This window comes from Anabrus simplex, chromosome 2 (genome assembly GCF_040414725.1).
Source record: "Anabrus simplex isolate iqAnaSimp1 chromosome 2, ASM4041472v1, whole genome shotgun sequence".
In the NCBI taxonomy this organism is placed as follows: domain Eukaryota; kingdom Metazoa; phylum Arthropoda; class Insecta; order Orthoptera; family Tettigoniidae; genus Anabrus; species Anabrus simplex.
The window spans coordinates 1,227,360,638-1,227,383,723 of record NC_090266.1 but is presented as its reverse complement, the minus strand read 5'-3'; the positions used below and the strand labels follow the sequence as shown (position 1 = coordinate 1,227,383,723).

The 23,086-nt window shown below is 41.6% G+C and overlaps 1 pseudogene; it reads left to right on the top strand.

Moving 5' to 3' along the window:
• The first annotated feature begins 18,682 nt into the window (after positions 1-18,682).
• On the top strand, positions 18,683-19,364 carry LOC137498525 (uncharacterized; annotated as a pseudogene).
• The last annotated feature ends 3,722 nt before the right edge of the window (positions 19,365-23,086 follow it).

Here is a 23,086-nt window from a genome sequence, read left to right as displayed (position 1 = left end):
AGCAAACACATGCGAACGTTGTACTTTCTAGCGGGATGTGTTTAGTACGATAGTTGATGCATGCAAAATCGATAGGTGTTGTGTACACACTTTGAAACTTAACTATTCTTCGTGCTTTTAATCCGTGCACATAGGTTATTCTAAGATAGCAGCACACTCTTGCGGGAGAGGTTTTGTACTCTAGTTGATGCATGTATAATCGATAGGCAATGCGTACACGCTTTTAAAACATTGCTATTCTTACATCTGCTGCTGCTATGTTCACAAGATTTTTATACATCAGTATTCTTTATGCTTTAAGTTCATCCGTATAAGTTATACTAAGTTAGCAGCATACTTACAAGTTTGTTGTACGCTCTAGTGGAAAAAGTTTAGTAAGAAAGACGATGCATGCAAAATCGATAGGTGATGTGTACACGCTTTGAACTTGGGTATTTTTTGTGCTTTAACTTCGTTCACATAGGTTATGTTAAGATTGCAGCACACACACAAGCGATGATCGCACGCTGTTGTGGCAGAAGTTTAGTACAAGAGTTAATGCGTGCAAAATTGACTGGTGTTGTGTACACGCTATTCTTTGTGCTTTAAGTTCACGCACATAGGTAGCAGCACACAATTGCGAACGTTGTACACTCTAGCCGTAGAAGTTTAGTACGATAGTCGATGCATGCAAAATCGATAGTTGATGTGTACACGCTTTAGAGCATAGCTATTCTTTGTGCTTTAACTTTATACACATACGTTACCAATACACATATGCAATCGTTTTACACTCTGGCGGTAAAAATAGTCGATGCATGCAAAATCAATAGGTGATGTGTACACGCTGTTAAAAATCGTTATTTTTTGTGCTTTAAGTTCGTGCGTATAGGCTATGCTAAGATAGGAGTACAATCTGGCGGAAGAAGTTCAGGGTGATCTGTACACGCTTTGAAACATAGTTATTCTTTGTACTTTAAGTTCATGCAAATAGGTTATGCTAAGATAGCAGCACAATCTAGAGGAAGAAGCTTATTACGAGAGTCGATGCTTGCAAAATCGATAAGTAATATGTACACGCTTTGAAACATGGCTATTCTTTGTACTTTAAGTTCATGGGTATAGGTTATGCTAAGATAGCAGCGCAATCTAGCGCAAGAAGTTTAGTACGAGACTCGATGAATGCAAAATCGATAGGTGATGTGTACACGCTTTGAAACATGGCTATTCTTTGTACTTTAAGTTCATGTGTATAAGTTATGCTAAGATACCAGCACAATCTACCTGAAGAAGTTCAGTACGAGATTCGATACATGCAAAATCGATAGTTGATGCGTACACGCTTTGAAACATGACTATTCATTGTACTTTAAGGTCATGCGTATAGGTTACGCTAAGATAGCAGCACGATCTAGCGGAAGAAGTTTAGTACGAGATTCGATGCATGTAAAATCGATAGGTGATGTCTACACGCTTTAAAACATGGCTATTCATACTGCTGCTCTGTTCCTAAGATTTTTAAACATAGCTAATCCTAATGCTGCTCTTAACGACGTAGAGCTAAGGATTGATTGCATGACCGTGACGTCACGACCACGTGCTCTTGTTTGGTAAACATAGCCACGTGCTTTTTTGACAGCTGTCTTCTTGACGAACCCTAACCTCACTTTGAAGGACAATAGAGCGTCGCTAACCTCACTGCTGCTATCTTTACGGCAGTAAACCTCAAGGCTGCCACCTTATGCATGTTATAGCGCGGAATTTAAAATCCAACAACAGAACGTCGCTAACCTCACTCTTGCCATCTTGATGGGCTTAAACCTTACTGTTGCTACCTTGGTTATACGCTTTTGTGTTAGTTTACTGTTAATCGCTAAGCTGTTCGCATCATCGAAGTAGAGAGTAACAAATGTCGAGTAGATTTAAAGAAGAATCTGTTAGCAGAAGATAAAAGTCCGTCATGGAAAAACCTGTTTCTAGGTATATTTGCGAAGAGTGTAGAAAAGCATTTTCCCGAAGCTATCACAGGAGACGTCATGAGATATCATGTACGACGATTTTTCAATGCAAACATTGTAGAAGAGAGTTCAAGAACGCATACAACGCTCAACGTCATGAAGCCGCGTGTAATGTAGCTTCATCGGGAACAAAATACAAAGAGCTCGACCATATTCCAGCGAACACTGATTTATGTTTAAAAAGTACACCTCTGCGAGAGATTTTTAAATCTCCCTTGTTGTCTAGGCCTGCTGCAAGTTCTGTTACTGAGCACAAACTTCAAGATAAAGAGAGGCAAGATCATGATTATGATAATAAGGATAATGATGTTGATCAAAACAGTAGTAAAGGGAAAGTAGAAGAAGAAGAAAATTCATTGCCATTACAGCTTGATGATTTTACTTCATTTCCTAAGCCTACTACACGTTCTGTCGAAGTGCAAACATCTCAAGAAGAGATGCAAGGTGAAGAAGGAGGAAATTTCAACGCTTCATCGCTATTGAAACAAGTTATGTTTGTACCTAGAAACGCTACTGCTGAAGCACGTATTACATCAAAACAAGTCCCTGCACATCAACTGTCTGCATATAGACTCAAAGTTCACAACAAGCCTCTGTTACCCTATGTAGATATAAGCTACTGTAAAGATCCCAACGTACTAGTAAAACGTTTACAACTGCTAAGAGCCTATCATGATGCTGGTTACACACAGTACAAAGAAGATATTTTTGAAATAGAGTATGAATTACGTCGTGTAGGTATTATTAAGTAAGCGCTTACCCTCACCTAAGTCATCCATCTGTAGTATATAGTCGATCGAGTAGCTATATTCGTATAGATTATTTCCCAACATTCTCCCTTCCTTAGGGTGTTAACTCCGCCTCTAGTTGTAGAGCCGGTCTCAAGCCCGGATAAAGAGAGGAGAGGCGCCCTAGCCCTTTAGCCCATTAGCCCTTTAGCCCTTTAGCCTATTAGCCCTTTAGCCTATTAGCCCTACAAGGAATGTGCGGTAATCTAATCTTCTTAGAACAAAGGTATCCCCTGACATGTTCTAAACACATGTTATATCGAGTACAGTGTTCTATTATAGCCTTGATCACTTATTTAGTGTTCTAAACACTTCAAACAATGTTCCGATCACATGATAAAGTTAACGGCATAGAGTGCGGTGTTCGATTCTAGTCTTGTTATGTTTTTTAGTGATTTGCAAGTCTAAACATGCATAATGACGTCATCACTGCAACACGTGCTTACTCTAGCTACCCCGATGCAGGTTTAAACTTGTTCGATAGAGCTATGCCTTGACATAAGAGGAGGCCTTAACAGCTTATGTATAGCCGCTATTGTTTAAAGATAGCTGCTGTGAAGAAAAAGCACGTCGAAGTTTTCAAATTGCCCGCCACCACATTTCAAAGGTATGAGGTTTAGTGCTGTAAAGATACCTGCACGATGCAAAGGTAGATTTCTTCATCAGAGCAGCCACCATCTTGTGTAAGCACCTCTAGACCGTATCATAAGCAGCTGTGTATAGTCATCGTCTTGTCGCTGCTACCTCCCGCAAGCACCCCTAGGGGGTCTCATAAGAGCAGCAGCCATCTTGTGCAAGCGCTCTTAAGCTGTCTCATAAGAAGCTATGTATAGCCACCATCTTGTAGAAATAGATAGCTGCCAATGCCAAAGGGCCTAAGTAGGAATCGAACCGTCGATCTCATCATTAGACTATGTTTTTCTTATGCTATCATGTTCCTGATACTGCAAACCTAGGTATCAGGTAGAAAAATTTTGTCCGTTTTCGAGATATTTAACATTTTGCATTTAAGCCCCAAATTTAATGAATCGAACCTGCACGGCACGTTATACTCTCTACCATAGCTAAACCTGATCATGTTACGAAGACTTGCTTCAATACAGGCTAAAACAGAGCGAATGCTAAAGGGCCTAAGTAGGAACCGAACCGTTGATCTCATCATTAGACTATGTTTTTCTTGTTCCTCGTACTGCGAACCGAGGTACTGGGCAGAAATTTTTTGTCCCTTTTGCTCTACGATGCATCGCTTTCGAGATATTCAACATTTTGCATTTAAGCCCCAAATTTAATGAATCGGACTAGCACGACGCGTTAGCCTCTAAGCTAAGAGCAGCAGCCATCTTGCGCTAGCACCCTTAAGGCGTCTCATAAGGAGAAGTGTATAGCCGCCATCTTGTGTCCGCCATCATGCACAAGCATCCTTAGGGCGTCTCTAGCCATCTTGTGCAAGGACCCTTAAGCCCCCTCATAAGAGCAACCGCCATCTTGCGCAAGCATCACTAGGGTGTCTCATAAGGAGCCTTGTATAACCGCCATCTTGCGCAAGCATCAAAAGGGCGTCTATGTATAGCAGCCATCTTGCGTAAGCACCCTTAAGGAGTCATGTATAGCCGCCATCTTATGCAATTAGCGTCGAGAGAGGACTGCTGTAGAATTTCTCTTTTTAAATTATCCACCACCACATTTCAAAGGTATCTAGCTAAAGATGGCAGCACTGCGGATGACAGGTGACGAATTTACATCTAAAGAGGGCAGCACGGTGCTCTCTGGATTAAAGATGGCGGATGACAGCTGTCAAAAAAGCACGTGGCTATGTTTACCAAACAAGAGCACGTGGAATTTGCCGCCACCACATTTCAAACTAAAGAGGGCAGCACTATGCTCTGTTGATTAAAGATGGCGGATGGTAGCTGTCAAAAAAGCACGTGAGTTTGTTTCCAAACAAGAGCACGTGGAATTTTTCAATTTGCCGCCACCACATTTCAACGGTATGTAGCTAAAGATGGCAGCACGGTGCTCTCTTGATTAAAGATGGTGGATGATAGCTAGCAGAACTTTTCAAATTGCCCGCTACTACGTGCTTAAAGTAGTAGCCATAAAGAGGGCAGCACGGTGTTCTGTTGATTAAGGATGGCGGATGACAGCTGCACATGGCTTTGTTTCCAAACAAGAGCACGTGGAATTTGCCGCCACCACATTTCAAACTAAAGAGGGCAGCACTGTGCTCTATAGATTAAAGATGGCAGATCACAGCTGTCAAAAAAGCACGTGAGTTTGTTTCCAAACAAGAGCACGTGGAATTTTTCAATTTGCCGCCACCACATAGAGGGCAGCACGGTGCTCTCTTGATTAAAAATGGCTGCTGTCATGTGGAATTGCCTGCCACCACATTTCAAAGGTAAGTAGCTAAAGAGGGCAGCACCGTGCTCAAAGATGGCTGCTGTCAAAAAGCATTTTTCAAATTATCCGCCACCACATTTCAAAAGTAATTAGCTAAAGAGGGCACCACTGTGCTCTATAGATTAAAGATGGCGGATGACAGCTGCACGTGGCTTTTTTTATCTCACGCTAGTGAGGTTAAGTTGGTAGCACTAAGGTTTAGGCCTGCCAAGATGGCAGCACTGCCGATGACAGGTGAAGAATTTAACATCTACTACGATAAAGAGGGCAGCACAGTGCTCTGTAGTTTAAAGATGGCGGATGCCAGCTGTCAAAAAAGCACGTGGCTTTGTTTACCACGCGCTAGTTAGGTTAAGTTGGTAACACTAAGGTTTAGGCCCGACAAGATGGCAGCACTGCCGATGACTGGTGACGAATTTTACATCTAAAGAGGGCAGCACAGTGCTCTGTAGTTTAAAGATGGCGGATGACTTCTGTTAAAAAAGCACGTGGCTGTCAAAAAGCACGTGGCTTTGTTTACCATGCGCTAGTTAGGTTAAGTTGTTACCACTAAGGTTTAGGCCCGTCAAGATGGCAGTACTGAGGTTAGCGATGCGTTGTTGTCTGTCAAAAAGTACGTGGCTTTGTTTACAAATCTGTCAAAAAGCACGTGGCTGTCAAAAGCACGTGGCTTTGTTTATCTCGCGCTAGTTATGTTAAGTTGGCACTACTGAGGTTTAGGCCCGTCAAGATGGCAGTACTGAGGTTAGCGATGCGTTGTTGTCTGTCAAAAAGCACGTGGCTTTCAAAAAACACGTGGCTTTGTTTACCTCACGCTAGTTAGGTTAAGTTGGCACTACTGAGGTTTAGACCCGTCAAGATGGCAGCAGTGAGGTTAGCGATGCGTTGTTGTCGATGACAGCTGGCAAAAAGCACGTGGCTTTGTTTACAAATTCAAATCTTGCGCCAAAATTCAAATTTCCCGTCAAAATTCAAATTTCCCGCCAGAATTCAAATTTCCCGCGCTGCGCGAGGAGGAGGAGGCCGCAGAACCATCCAATTATACTACTTATATTAAAGGCATCACATAGCACACGCATTGGACTGCGTAACACCATCCTGTAACGTAGTGAAGATACGAACGGAAAAAAGACACATTGCTTTCGTGTACGTGTTTCAGATCTCCACATTCACTTCGATCGCATTTCTTTGTACTTACATTATAGTAGCATAATATATACTTTCTTGTAAAAATTAATCTATCTATCTTCCATATGGGTGAAGGTGAGATATGACAAAAGTACAACAGGCCGTATTTCAGGTCCAGACCACTTGGAAGCGCTGCAGGGTATAGAGTCGCGTCTTGACTGGCTGGCTTGCCTCGTGCTCGTGGCTTATGCTTGTAAAATGGAAAATAGAGATTAAGTTCTGTACTGTTCATTACTGTTTAATTCTGTATGGTTATGGCAAGAAGTTGCGACGAAGAAGGAACTGGTTAAAGTTTTTAGATACGGTGCGCTTAAAGTCCAAGTGTTGCTGTATGTTTGAGTTCTGTAGTTCTGCAATTTCATTGTAAGGTGCATGTAATAAGAACATAAACATTGTTATTTTCTGCCCGAAGATGCTAAGTACAGCGAAGGTAAGTTAAGGAAATAAAATTGTAAATAGTGTATTAAATTATACTTTTTCATTCCTTACATTTCTTTGCTTTCGGTATTGAAACTTTGTTTATAACCGTCATGTTCTTTATTTCATCGAGGTAACACCTTGAGGTTACAGTACTGCAAGTTTTCAGCATGTACAAGTGGCTATTATGTCGATATGACTGGCAATCTCAACATCAAGAATAAGCATTTTTATAAATAAGGATTCTCTGAAGCAGTGGAAGCATGTGTGTCGTGTGAGTGATGGTGTAAATTGTTCTAGTTTTTATGTTTGTGAAGTTCATTTTATTGAGAAGGACCTTATTAACTACCGGCACACTAGGCACCAATTAAATTTTAATGTTGTTAGTAGTATAATAGGCGGATTCGGCCGCCACCACCACCACAGGCTCCCAGAGGCCTCCTCCACCACCACCACAGCCAGAGGCCTCCCAGAGGCCTCCTCCACCACCACCACAGCCAGAGGCCTCCCAGAGGTCTCCTCCACCACCCGCGGGAAATTTGAATTTGTAAACAAAGCCACGTACATTTTGACAGCTATCATCGACAACAACGCATCGCTAACCTCAGTACTGCCATCTTGACGGGCCTAAACCTCAGTGCTACCAACTTAACCTCACTAGCGCGAGATTTGAATTTGTAAACAAATCCACGTGCTTTCTGACAGCCACGTGCTTTTTGACAGACAACAACGTATCGCTAACCTTAGTACTACCATCTTGACGGCCCTAAACCTTAGTAGTACCAACTTAACCTCACTAGAGCGAGATTTGAATCGGTAAACAAATCCACGTGCTTTTCTGACAGCTGTCATCCGCCATCTTTAAACTACAGAGCACCATGCTGCCCTCCTTATTGCAGTAGCTGCAAATTCGTCACCTGTCATCCGCAGTGCTGCCATCTTAACGGGCCTAAACCTTAGTGCTACCAACTTAACCTCACTAGCGCGAGATTTGTATCGGTAAACAAATCCACGTGCTTTTCTGACAGCTGTCATCCGCCATCTTTAATCAACAGAACACCATGCTGCCCTCTATATCTTTGAAATGTGGTGGCGGATAATTTGAAAAATGCTTTTTGATAGCAGCCATCTTTAATCAAGAGAGCACCGTGCTGCACTCTATGTGGTAGCGGCAATTTGAGAACTTCTAAGTGCCCCTGTTTGGAAACAAACCACGTGCTTTTTTGACGGCTACATCCGCCAACTTTAATCAAGGTAGCACAATGTCGCACTCTTTAGTTGAAATGTCGTGGCGGCATTTTGAAAAATTTCACGTGCTCTTGTTTGGAAACAAAGCTACATGCTTATTTGACAGCTACCGTCCGCCATCTTTAATCCATAGAGCACAGCGCAGCCCTCTTTGGCTACTTACATTTGAAATGTGGTGGCGGATAATTTGAAAAATGCTTTTTGACAGCAGCCATCTTTAATCCAGAGAGCACCGCGCTGCCCTCTTTAGCTAGATACCTTTGAAATATAGTGGCAGGCAATTCCACATGACAGCAGCCATCTTTAATCAAGAGAGCACCGTGCTGCCCTCTATGTGGTGGCGGCAATTTGCAAAATTCTACATGCTCTTGTTTGGAAACAAACTCACGCGCTTTTTTGACAGCCGTCATCCGCCATCTTTCATCAACAGAGCACAGTGCTGCCCTCTTTAGCTAGATACCTTTGAAATGTGGTGGCGGCAAATTCCACGTGCTCTTGTTTGGAAACAAAGCCATGTGCTTTTTGACAGCTGTCATCCACCATCTTTAATCAATAGAGCACTGTGCTGCTATCATGCGGGCAATTTCGTCAGTTGTCATCCACCATCTTTAATCCACAGAGCACCGTGCTGCCCTCTGTATGACATGTAGTAGCGGGCACTTTGAAAAGTTCTGTTAGCTGTCATCCGTCATCTTTAAACAAGAGAGTACCGTGCTGTCATCTTTAGCTAGATACCTTTGAAATGTGGTGGTGGCAATTTGAAAAATTCTATGTGCCCTTGTTTGGAAACAAAGCCACGTGCTTTTTTGACAACTGTCATCCACCATCTTTAATCAATAGAGCACTGTGCTGCCATCATGCGGGCAATTTCGTCAGCTGTCATCCGCCATCTTTAATCCACAGAGCACGGTGCTGCCCTGTGTAGTAGCGGGCAATTCGAAAAGTTCTGTTAGCTGTCATCCGCCATCTTTAATCAAGAGACCACCGTGCTGCCATCTTTAGCGAGATACCTTTGAAATATGGTGGCGGCAAATTGAAAAATTCCACGTGCTCTTGTTTAGTAAACAAACTCACGCGCTCTTTGTCAGCTGTCATCCGCAATCTTACATCGAAAACCTCAGTGCTACACTCTTTAGGTACATACCTTTGAAATATGATGGCGGATAATTTAAAAAGGAAAATTCTACAGCAGCCATCTCTCGACGCTAATTGCACAACATGGTGGCTATACATGACTCCTTAAAGGTGCTTGTGCAAGATGGCTACTATACATAGGTTCTTATGAAACTCACTTGGGATGCTTGCGCAAGATAGCGGTAATACAAGGCTCCTTATGAGACGCCCTAGAGATGCTTGCGCAAGATGGCGGTTGCTCTTATGAGGCGGCTTAAGGGTCCTTGCACAAGATGGCTAGAGACTCCCTAAGGATGCTTACGCAAGATGGCGGCTAAACACGACTCCTTATGAGACGCCTTAAGGGTGCTTGCGCAAGATGGCTTGTGCTCTTATGAAGAAAGCTTGCTCAGAAGCTAACGTGTTGTGCTAGTTCGATTCATTAAATTTGGGGCTTAAATGCAAAATGTTAAATATCTCGAAAACGGTGCATCGTAGAGCAAAACGGACAAAATTTTTCTACCCAATACCTCGATTCGCAGTATGGGGAACAAGTAAAACATAGTCTATTGATGAGATCAACGGTTCGGTTCCTACTTAGGCCCTTTGGCATTCGCTCTGTTTCAGCTTGTATTGAAGCAAATCTTCGCAACATGATCAAGTCTAGCTATGGTAGAGAGTATAAAGTGCCGTGCAGTTTCGATTCATTAAATTTGGGGCTTAAATGCAAAATGTTAAATATCTCGAAAACGGACAAAATTTTTCTACCTAATACCTAGGTTTGCAGTATCAGGAACAAGAAAAACATAGTCTAATGATGAGATAGACGGTTCGATTCCTACTTAGGCCCTTTGGCAATGGCAGCTATCTATTTCTACAAGATGGCGGCTATACATAGCTTCTTATGAGACAGCTTAAGAGCGCTTGCACAAGATAGATGCTGCACTTATGAGACTCCCTAGGGGTGCTTGCGCAAGGTAGCAGCGACAAGACGGTGACTATACACAGCTGCTTATGATACGGCCTAGAGGTGCTCACATAAGATGGTGGCTGCTCTGATGAAGAAAGCTAGCTTTGCATCGCGCAGGTATTTTTACAGCACTAAACCTCATACCTTTGAAATTTGGTGGCGGGTAATTGGAAAAATTCGACGTGCTTTTTCTTCACAGCAGCTATCTTTAGACAATAGCGGCTATACATCAGCTGTTAAGGCCTCCTCTTATGTCAAGGCATAGCTCTATCGAACAAGTTTAAACCTGCATCGGAATAGCGAGAGTAAGCACGTGCTGCAGTGATGACGTCATTATGCATGTTTAGACTTGCAAATCACTAAAGAAACATAACAAGACTAGAATCGAACACTGCACTCTATACCGTGATCATGTGATCGGAACATTGATTGAAGTGTTTAGAACACTAAATAAGTGTTCACGACTATAATAGAACACTGTACTCGATACAACATGTGTTTAGAACATGTCAGGGGATACCTTTGTTCTAAGAAGATTAGATTACCGCACATTCCTTGTAGGGCTAATAGGCTAAAGGGCTAATGGGCTAAAGGGCTAAAGGGCTAATGGGCTAAAGGGCTAAAGGAGCAACAACCTCATCGATCGCTATCAGCAAGAACGCTTGTACTTTGTTAAGTGTAGAAAATTAATCTTTATTTGTAAATGGTTTCATGTTCAGAACAAGGAATGGAACCTAGGGGTTACGTCTTACCTAATAAAATCCCCGAGGTGCGATGAGTTACGTTTTTCGAATTAGTGTTTGGAACACTGGACTTTTCAAAATGATAGCAGAGAGTTTAGCAATGTTCTGTTGTTGGATTATAAATTCCGCGCTACAACATGCATAAGGTAGCAGCCTTGAGGTTTACCGCCGTAAAGATGACAAGAGTGAGGTTAGCAATGTTCCGTTGTTGGATTTTAAATTCCGCGCTATAACATGCATAAGGTGGCAGCCTTGAGGTTTACCGCCGTAAAGATGGCAGCAGTGAGGTTAGCGACGCTCTATTGTCCTTCAAAGTGAGGTTAGGGTTCGTCAAGAAGACAGCTGTCAAAAAAGCACGTGGCTATGTTTACCAAACAAGAGCACGTGGCTGTGACGTCACGGTCACGTAATCAATCCTTAGCTGGACGTCGTTAAGAGCAGCATTACGATTAGCTATGCTTAAAAGTCTTGGGAACAGAGCAGCAGTATGAATTGTCATGTTTCAAAGCGTGTACACATCACCTATCGATTTTACATGCATCGACCATCGTACTAAACTTCATCCGCTAGATCGTGCTGCTATCTTAGCATAACCTATACACACAAAATTAAAGTACAATGAATAGCCATGCTTCAAACCGTGTACACATCACCTATCGATTTTGCATGCATCGACTCTCGTACTAAACGTCTTCGCTAGATTGTGCTGCTATCTTAGCATAACCTATACGCATGACCTTAAAGTAAAAAGAATAGCCATGTTTCAAAATGTGTACACATTACTTATTGATTTTGCATGCATCAAATATCGTACTAAATTTCTTCCGCTAGATTGTGCTGCTATCTTAGCATAATCTATACGCATGACCTTAAAGTACAAAGAACAGCCATGTTTCAAAGCGTGTGCATATTACTGATCGATTTTGCAAGCATCGACTCTCGTACTAAACTTCTTCCTCTAGATTGTGCTGCTACCTTAGCATAACCTATACGCATGACCTTAAAGTACAAAGAATAGCCATGTTTCAAAGCGTGTGCATATTCCTTATTGATTTTGCATGCATCGAATCTCTTACTAAACTTCTTATGCTAAATTGTGCTGCTATCTTAGCATAACCTATACACATGAACTTAAAGTACAAAGAATAGCCATGTTTCAAAGCGTGTTCATATTACTTATCGATTTTGCAAGCATCGACTCTCGTACTAAACTTCTTCCTCTAGATTGTGCTGCTACCTTAGCATAACCTATACGCATGACCTTAAAGTACAAAGAATAGCATTGTTTCAAAGCGTGTGCATATTCCTTATTGATTTTGCATGCATCGAATCTCTTACTAAACTTCTTCCGCTAGATTGTGCTGCTATCTTATCATAACCTATACCCATAAACTTAAAGTACAAAGAATAGCCATGTTTCAAAGCGTGTACTTATTACCTATCGATTTTGCAAGCAACAAATATCGTACTAAACTTGTTGCGCTAGATTGTGCTGCTATCTTAGCATAACCTCTACGCATGAACTTAAAGTACAAAGAATAGCCTTGTTTCAAAGCGTGTACGCATTACCTAATAATTTTGCATGAAACGACTATCATACTAAACTTTTCCTATTAGATTGTGCTAAAATCGTGTAAGTGTGCTGCTATCATAGCATAACCTATCGATTTTACATGCATCGATTATCGTACTAGGCTTCTTCCGCTAGAGCATGTAGCAATCGCTTTTGTGTATCCCTAACCCATGTGCATGAACTTAAAGCACAAAGAAGAGCTATGTTCTAAAGCGTGTACACATCACCTATCGATAATATATGTATCGACTATCGTACTAAACTTCTTCTGCTAGAGCGTACGACTATCGCTTGTGTGTGCACGAACTTAAAGCATAAGGAATAGCAATGTATAAAAATCTTGTAAACATGACAGCAGCATTAAGTATAGCCATGTTTAAATGCGCGTACACATCATGTATCCATGATGCACGCTGTACTAAACATATTCCACTAGAATGTACAAAGTTCGCATGTGTTTGTGCTGCTATCTTAGCATAGCCTATGTGCATGAACTTAAAGTACAAAGAATAGCGATGTTTAAAAATCTTGTGAACATGGCAGCGGTAAGGATAGCAAGGTGTAAAAGCGTGTACTCGCCACCTTTTGATAATGCATGCATCTTCTACTAGAGCGTGTGACCATCGCTTGTATCTGCTGCTATCTTAACATAACCTATGTACACGAACGTAAAGCATTAAGAATATTTATGTGTAAAAAATCTTGTGAACATAGCAGTGTGTTAACTACGTAGGTGTAGACATTGATCCTTTCATGCTGACGCAGCATACCACGTGACCGTGACGTCACAGCCACTTGCTCTTGTTTGGTAAACATAGCCACGTGCTTTTTTGACAGCTGTCTTCTTGACGAACCCTAACCTCACTTTGAAGGACAATAGAGCGTCGCTAACCTCACTGCTGCCATCTTTACGGCGGTAAAACTCAAGGCTGCCAGCTTATGCATGTTTTAGCGCGGAATTTAAAATCCAACAACGGAACATTGCTAACCTCACTCTTGTCATCTTTACGGCGGTAAACCTCAAGGCTGCTACCTTATGCATGTTGTAGCGCGGAATTTATAATCCAACAACAGAACATTGCTAAACTCTCTGCTATCATCTTGAAAAGTTCAGTGTTCCAAACACTAGTTCGAAAAACGTAACTCATCGCACCTCGGGGATTTTATTAGGTAAGACGTAACCCCTAGGTTCCATTCCTTGTTCTGAACATGAAACCATTTACAAATAAAGATTAATTTTCTACACTTAACAAAGTACAAGCGTTCTTGCTGATAGCGATCGATGAGTTTGTTTCTCCTTTAGCCCTTTAGCCCATTAGCCCTTTAGCCCATTAGCCCTTTAGCCTATTAGCCCTACAAGGAATGTGCGGTAATCTAATCTTCTTAGAACAAAGATATCCCCTGACATATTCTAAACACATGTTGTATCGAGTACAGTGTTCTATTATAGTCTTGATCACTTATTTAGTGTTCTAAACACTTCAATCAATGTTCCGATCACATGATCACGGTATATAGTGCAGGGTTCGATTCTAGTAATGTTATGTTTTTTAGTGATTTGCAAGTCTAAACATGCATAATGACGTCATCACTGCAGCACGTGCTTACTCTCGCTATTCCTATGCAGGTTTAAACTTGTTCGATAGAGCTATGCCTTGACATAAGAGGAGGCCTTAACAGCTGATGTATAGCCGCTATTGTCTAAAGATAGCTGCTGTTAAGAAAACAGCACGTAGAATTTTTCAAATTACCCGCCACCACATTTCAAAGGTATGAGGTTTAGTGCTGTAAAAATACCTGCGCGATGCAAAGCTAGCTTTCTTCATCAGAGCAGCCACCATCTTATGTGAGCACCTCTAGGCCGTATGATATGCAGCTGTGTATAGTCACCGTCTTGTCGCTGCTACCTTGCGCAAGCACCCCTAGGGAGTCTCATAAGAGCAGCAGCTATCTTGTGCAAGCGCTCTTAAGCTGTCTCATAAGAAGCTATGTATAGCCGCCATCTTGTAGAAATAGATAGCTGCCATTGCCAAAGGACCTAAGTAGGAATCGAACTGTCAATCTCATCATTAGACTATGTTTTTCTTGTTCCTGATACTGCAAACCTAGGTATAAGGTAGAAAAATTTTGTCCGTTTTCGAGATATTTAACATTTTGCATTTAACCCCCAAATTTAATGAATCGAACCTGCACGGCACTTTATACTCTCTACCATAGCTAGACTTGATCATGTTGCGAAGACTTGCTTCAATACAAGCTAAAACAGAGCGAATGCCAAAGGGCCTAAGTAGGAACCGAACCGTTGATCTCATCATTATACTATGTTTTCCTTATGCTATCATGTTCCTCATTCTGCGAACAGAGGTATTGGGCAGAAAAAATTTGTCCGTTTTGCTGTACGATGCACCATTTTCGAGATATTTAACATTTTGCATTTAAGCCCCAAATTTAATGAATCGAACTAGCACGACACGTTAGCCTCTGAGCTAGCTTTCTTCATAAGAGCAGAAGCCATCTTGCGCAAGCACCCTTAAGGAGTCTCATAAGGAGTCGTGTATAGCCGCCATCTTGCGTCCGCCATCTTGCGCAGGCATCCTTAGGGCGTCTCTAGCCATCTTGTGCAAGGATCCTTAAGCCGCCTCATAAGAGCAACCGCCATCTTGCGCAAGCATCTCTAGGGCGTCTCATAAGGAGCCTTGTATAACCGCTATCTTGCGCAAGCATCCCAAGTGAGTTTCATAAGAACCTATGTATAGTAGCCATCTTGCATAAGCACCTTTAAGGATTCATGTATAGCTACCATGTTGTGCAATTAGCGTCGAGAAATGGCTGCTGTAATTTTTTTCTTTTTAAATTATCCGCCACCATATTTCAAAGGTATGTACCTAAAGATTGTAGCACTGAGGTTTTCGATGTAAGATCTCGGATGACAGCTGACAAAGAGCGCGTGAGTTTGTTTACTAAACAAGAGCACGTGGAATTTTTCAAATTGCCGCCACCATATTTCAAAGGTATCTCGCTAAAGATGGCAGCACGGTGCTCTCTTGATTAAAAATGGCGGATGACAGCTAACAGAACTTTTCAAATTGCCCGCAACTACAGAGGGCAGCACCGTGCTCTGTGGATTAAATATGGCGAATGACGGCTGACGAAATTGCCCGCATGGTAGCAGCACAGTGCTCTATTGATTAAAGATGGCGGATGACAGCTGTCAAAAAAGCACGTGGCTTTGTTTCCAAACAAGAGCACATAGAATTTTTCAAATTGCCACCACCACATTTCAAAGGTATCTAGCTAAAGATGGCAGCACGGTACTCTCTTGATTAAAGATGGCGGATGACAGCTAACAGAACTTTTCAGATTGCCCGCTACTACATGTCATACAGAGGGCAGCACGGTGCTCTGTGGATTAAAGATGGTGGATGACAACTGACGAAATTGCCCGCATGATAGCAGCACAGTGCTCTATTGATTAAAGATGGTGGATGACAGCTGTCAAAAAGCACATGGCTTTGTTTCCAAACAAGAGCACGTGGAATTTGCCGCCACCACATTTCAAAGGTATCTAGCTAAAGAGGGCAGCACTGTGCTCTGTTGATGAAAGATGGCGGATGACGGCTGTCAAAAAAGCGCGTGAGTTTGTTTCCAAACAAGAGCATGTAGAATTTTGCAAATTGCCGCCACCACATAGAGGGCAGCACGGTGCTCTCTTGATTAAAGATGGCTGCTGTCATGTGGAATTGCCTGCCACTACATTTCAAAGGTATCTAGCTAAAGGGGGCAGCACGGTGCTCTCTGGATTAAAGATGGCTGCTGTCAAAAAGCATTTTTCAAATTATCCGCCACTACATTTCAAAGGTAAGTAGCTAAAGAGGGCAGCGCTGTGCTCTATGGATTAAAGATGGTGGACGGTAGCTCTCAAATAAGCATGTAGCATTGTTTCCAAACAAGATCACGTGGAATTTTTCAAATTGCCGCCACCACATTTCAACTAAAGAGTGTGGCATGGTGCTCCCTTGATTAAAGATGGCGGATGTAGCTGTCAAAAAAGCACGTGGTTTGTTTCCAAACAGGGGCACTTAGAAGTTTTCAAATTGCCGCTACCACATAGTGTGCAGCACGGTGCTCTCTTGATTAAAGATGGCTGCTATCAAAAAGCATTTTTCAAATTATCCGCCACCACATTTCAAAGATATAGAGGGCAGCATGGTGTTCTGTTGATTAAAGATGGCGGATGACAGCTGTCAGAAAAGCACGTGGATTTGTTTACCGATTCAAATCTCGCGCTAGTGAGGTTAAGTTGGTACTACTAAGGTTTAGGCCCGTCAAGATGGTAGTACTAAGGTTAGCGATACGTTGTTGTCTGTCAAAAAGCACGTGGCTGTCAAAAAGCACGTGGATTTGTTTACAAATTCAAATCTCGCGCTAGTGAGGTTAAGTTGGTAGCACTGAGGTTTAGGCCCGTCAATATGGCAGTACTGAGGTTTGCGATGCGTTGTTGTCGATGATAGCTGTCGAAAAGCACGTGGCTTTGTTTACAAATTCAAATTTCCCGCGGGTGGTGGAGGAGACCTCTGGGAGGCCTCTGGCTCTGGTGGTGGTGGAGGAGGCCTCTGGGAGCCTGTGGTGGTGGTGGCGGCCGAATCCGCCTATTATACTACTGTTGTTCAATCAATCAATCAATCAATCAATCAATCAATCAATCAATCAATCAATCAATCAATCAATCAATCAATCAATCAATCAATCAATCAATCAATCAATCAATCAATCAATCAATCAATCAATCAATCAATCAATCAATCAATCAATCATTCAGTCAATCAATCAATCAATGATCTGCATTTAGGGTGGTTGCCCAGGTGGCAGATTACCTATAAATTTTTTACCTATCTTTCTCTTTTATATTTTCAAAAAACTAGGAAATTTATTGAACATTTCCCTTGATAATTTATTCCAATCCCTTACTCCTTGTGCTATAAATTAATATTTGCCCCAATCTGTCGTCTTGAATTCCACCTTTATCTTCATATTAAACATCTGGAAACTAACCCCTATAATCCCTGTAACTTAGACATGCCTGTGTCAAGTTATAGCATGGCATAAAATAGAAATGTATTCCTGAATTAAATTTCAGTAATTTCACAAAGAGGATTTGTAATCTAGATCTTTCAGTATTACGTGATGTTGAAGATGTTGAGATTTGAGAAAACACACAAACTGGTGAGTATCATTTTTTGTCAGTAAATCATTTATCAGTGCTCAGTTACAGAATGCTAACCAAGCTCTATATGGTATGTGGTGGAATGAGGATAAGGTTATGGCATTTTCAATTTATAAATGTGGGCCTCGCTTTATCAATATTTGGTTACTCGATAAGCTTCCCTCGGTCAGGCCTTTGAACTCTTTACGCTCTCAAGTACTTTTTGACACTGGTCTGAATCCATCCATAGTTGAAATGCTGAAAGTAGAGGTTCTAAAATGTCTGTTATTGACAAATAGTGTGCCCTCCTATTTGATGAAAATGTCGCTAGGAAAGGGTTTATATTATGAGGCTAATAAACAAGGTATATGTGGGTATGAAGATCTTGGTCTTTTAGGAAGGTCATCTGTTCTAGCAAATCATGCATTAGTTTTCATGTTAAGAGGTATTCACAGAATTTGGAAACAAATACTGTAATTGCCTATTATTTTACCACAAATCAGTACCAGCAGGTAATGTAGCCTTACAACAGCTGATTGAATTTGTTATAAGTAAGGGTTGAAAGTTGTTTGCACAATTTGTAACCATGGCTTGAAAAATCAGAAAGCATTGTCAAGATAGACCCAGACCATTCCATTTTCTTGTGAATAGTGAACCAATTGTTGTCTTGTACTTCTGAAAAATACCAGAAGTGCGTTAATTGAAAATAAGAATTCAGGTTAATGATCACAGGGTGGTAAAATTTAAGTACATTAAATATTCAATATAGACCAAGAGAAAAGATTTAAATCAATAAATAAATAAATACTGATCTGCATTTAAGGCAGTTGCCCAGGTGGCAGATTCCCTATCTGTTGTTTTTCTAGCCTTTTGTGAAATGATTTAAAAGAAATTGGAAATTTATTGAACATTTCCCTTGGTAAGTTATTCCAATCCCTAACTCCCCTTCCTATAAATGATTATTTGCTCCAGTTTGCCCAGTCTGTCGTCTTTGCCCAAACTGAGATAAGAAAATTAAACTTCCAGGATGGCTATGTGAATTAAAGTTAAAGTTGCTGCTGCACAGTGAAGCCATACTGTGGCAGCTGTAATTGAAACATATGTAGCTACTCAAAGTGTTGCCCTCAGAAACTATATACATAGCAGAATTTGTAGAAGCAAGCGACAACCTTCTGGATTCTTTGAACAGTTGTAACCAGAATGCCCATGAAAGTAAGATGTATAGATGTGCCCTTTCAGGAAATTCTCCACACATTGAGTTTTGGAACACTATTCTAAAAGAGATAGGTACCTGGAAAATAAGAGACCTTAAAACTGGTAGAGATAAGACATGCACATTCAGTTTCATTGATGGGTGGCAGATTACTATAAGATCTATTATGCTTTTGTGGAATAGGTAGAAGAACCTAGGATTCAGATATCTTAATATGAAAGCTGTCAGTCAGGAGCCCTTAGAGAATGCATTACGTTGCATATGACAGCATGGCATTTCCAACACAAATCCTACATGTTTTCAGTTTGTAATACCTTTAAAAACTTGTATTGGAAATAATATGGCTTTGCCCTTCAAGACTATGGGTAAGTGTGACAGTGATAATTGTTTTCCCCTTAGCAATTTATATCAGTTTTTAAAAGTGCTGATGATGACAATCCAGGAGTACGTAAGTGGCACTGGCTCTGTTGATCGTGAGGGTATAAATTACTGTCTCAAGTCAGACCAGTAAATCCCACTCTGAACTTTTAAGAGGACAATCAAGCTTTGACATATGTAGAAGGATATATTTTGAAAGTTTTAGGTATAAATAATGAGCGTGATGTGTGCAAGGGAAATCTATATTCACCTAACTTGACTGAAGGCCATTTATTTACATATTTCAAAGAAAACTGTTCATTACCTAACTTGCAGTATGCCAGTGAACAAATGAAAGATTTTCTGCTTCATGTTCATGACCCATTGTATATATTTTTGGACAAATATGGTTATACAGAAGCATTAGCAGATAGCCTTAAAGGTGAATTTTCCAGGCCAGCCTACTCCTTTTGTAGGAAACATTGTCTTGAAAATGTAATTTTTCAGGCAACTCTTCCATTTCTCATTTAAAAGAGTGTAAACATTTGGTTGAGAGAAAATATTCAGCTGGACATGACAAAAAGGTTTAAAAAAATTCAAATCCCAGTTTGTGTTTGTAAACAGTGTCAATTTTGCTAGAATTTATTATCAGGTTAGCTGTATGCAGACTTAGGTAGTTTTAAGACTGGTGCAGTTGTATAGACCGTATGATTGCTTGTCCTATTTGCTGGCACCAATATATTTTCTTCATTGGTCGATTAGGTTTGCTATGCCATATGTTGGCCTAGGTAATTTCGTTTTAAGACTTGTGTGGTTGTAAGCATTATATATGTATAGCCTATTGTATAGACCTACTGCTTGTCCGTCATTGATTAGGTTACACGTTGTCATATGTAGGCTGAGAAATTTTAAGACCTGTGTGGTTGTAAATATTATCTGTATATACTGTATGGGTTCATGGTGTGGGTTTCTGTAGTCACATCCTAGTTCGTGAACCCTGGGCAAAGGTTGAGTGGCCTAGCAAGTGGTCCTGAGAGTCCTGGGATCTGACACTTTGAAAAATGAAGGAACCTGTCAAAGAAAGGAAAGGGCCACAAGGGGCAGGAAAATGAAATATTCCCTAGAACTCCATATGTAATACCATCAGAGTTAGAAAAGATCAAGAGTTGACCAAGGGAAGTTGGATAGGATAGACTGTGAGGAGCCTGGCCCAAGTAAGTGGAAGCAATGCTAGGACTCAGGTAAGGGCCTCGTGGTCGCCAACCCACGCTCCGAATTCCAGGATCCCTTTTAGTTGTCTCTTATGACAGACAGGGGACATTGTGGGTGTTGTTCTATCGCCCCACCCACAGGAGGAACTAATGGATGAAGATGATTTCTAGGGAAATATTGGACTTGGTTATGGAGGGTAAGAGAGGTAGGGTAAGACCAGAGTTCTCAGGGATTAAGGTCAGGTTCACCTTTGGGGGGGGGATAGAATAACACCCACAGTATCTCCTGCCTGTCATAAGAGGCGACTAGAAGTGGCCCTAGTGGCTCCACACTTGGGAGCGTGGGTTGGTGACTATGGGGCCCTTAGCTGAGTACTGCATTGCGTCCAATTACTTGTCAGGCTCCTCGTTTTCATCTTATTTTATCAGACATCCATTGGTCAGCTTTTGTTCTTTTCGACCCTGACGGTACTAGGTTGCGAATCCTAGGGAGTCTTTCATTTTCATGGCCCTTGTCTTCCTTTGGCCGATATCTTCACTTTTTGAAGTGTCGGATCCCTTCCATTTTTTTCTCTCTGATTAGTGTTATAGGCCTATAGAGGATGGTTGATTACGTGTACGTCTTCTCAAATCAATAATCACCATCACCAACACTTAAAAGTCAGAGGTGTAGAACTAAACGAAACCACGGAAGTAGTTGCCAGAACTAAACAAAAGCACAGAGCTAATTGCGAAAAGAGGGCTCTGAAGAGACACAGTTAATTCATAGAGGATTGTAGGGTGAACGGTGAAGGGCATAACCGTCTATAATGAAGATATATGTATTTTATTGATGCTTGTACTTTTGCTGAAACCATGGTACTGTAGTCTTCATTAACTGATGAAGGCGTAGGCAATTTGAAGACTTGTATGGTGGAAAACATTATCATCTCTGCGACAACTCTAAACGCAGATCGCTGATGATTGAATGACAGACTGATTGTCTTCTTTCATGTACCTATCCTTTCCCTGTTGTCATTTATAATGTTTGTAGTGTTTTCAATGTATTAATCTTCAAATGTCATCATGATATTGTTGATAAGATGATGTTAGTGTTCCTCCCCACTCAGAGCTCCTCATTCCAAACTGAACACACGTTGTGGTCCTGTTCCCAATGACAAAGTTTATTTTCAGCTTGTAGGTTTCCGAATTTAGTGAGCTGGCCGCGGTGATAGGTATGAGAATCTTAGCTTGCATAGTACTTCCTGGCATGAGAGCTTTCGTTTTGTTATTTAGAATATCCTGCGTCTCCACACGTTTCTCAGTATTTTAACATACCGTATTGAATTCCGTTTCATTGTGTATACGAAAGTCTGAAAATACAAAGTAATTTATGAACCAGTAGTAAAACATATTGCTCATTCATGCCATATTCATTATGAAAGAAAAAATGTAGACTATTACATATTATTCAACATGTTAAGATATTGAGAAACGTGTGGGGAGGCGAGCTATCCTATATAACTAAGCGAAAGTTCTCATACCAGGAGGTACTTTGCAAGCTAAGATTCTCATACCTATAACCACGGCCATCTTGATGCGTCGCTCTCGCTAGCGCAGGAAGGGATCCATTCGGCCGTGCTATCACTTAGCATCCAGACCACTACGAGCGCTGCGGTCATCTTTGTTTCCAAGGTCTAACATGGACTGTGCACTTCTGTTATATATTGGTGTTCTGTGCTATCTTCTATCTTAATCTGTTTATCCTCCAGGGTTGGTTTTTCCCTCGGACTCAGCGAGGGACCCCACCTCTAACGCCTCAAGTGCAGTGTCCTGGAGCTTCAGACTTTGGGTCGGGGATACAACTGGGGAGAAGGACCAGTAACTCGCCCAGGCGGCCTCACATGCTATGCTGAACAGGTGCCTGTGGGGGATGGGAAGATTGGAAGGGAGAGAGAAGAAAGAGGGAAGGAAGCGGCCGTGGCCTTAACTTAGGTACCATCCCGGCATTCGCCTGGAGGGGAAGTGGAACACCACTTCCAGGATGGCTGAGGTGGGAATCGAACCCACCTCTACTCAGTTCACCTCTCGAGGCTGAGTGGACCCCGTTCCAGCCGTCGTACTACTTTTCAAATTTCGTGGCATAGCCGGGAATCAAACCCGGGCCTCCGGGGATGGCAGCTAATCACACTAGCCACTGCACCACAGAGGCGGACGTAAAATGAATACGAGGATTTTTGAAAGCATTGAGTTGATAAGAAGTGATCGTCTGTCCAACACAGCACATCGCACTGTGGCATTTCTTGAGCGCTCTACAGAAAGATCACACTTACAGAATGAAAGGATATTAATTATTTCTTCTGGCTCGGAGACTGCGGAGTTTTTGGTTTGTTCCAACACTTTGCTTTTTATATTGAGACAACACATTCCAATACTAACCATCACAAAACACAATATAGTGATTACACATTACCGACAAGAAGGGCATCCGACCGTAAAAGAGACATGTGGAAAAAAGCGGCAGAAGAAGAAATACATTACTCATGCTTGCCCTGCAGTTAACATTCACTATCGAAACTCGCAGTTGCTATCTACAGGGATAGACGTGACGCCTTAACGAAGATGGCTACTATGCAGACAGACCCGGCCTCTCACCCCTGAATATCAGACAAAGCGGTGGTGGGGG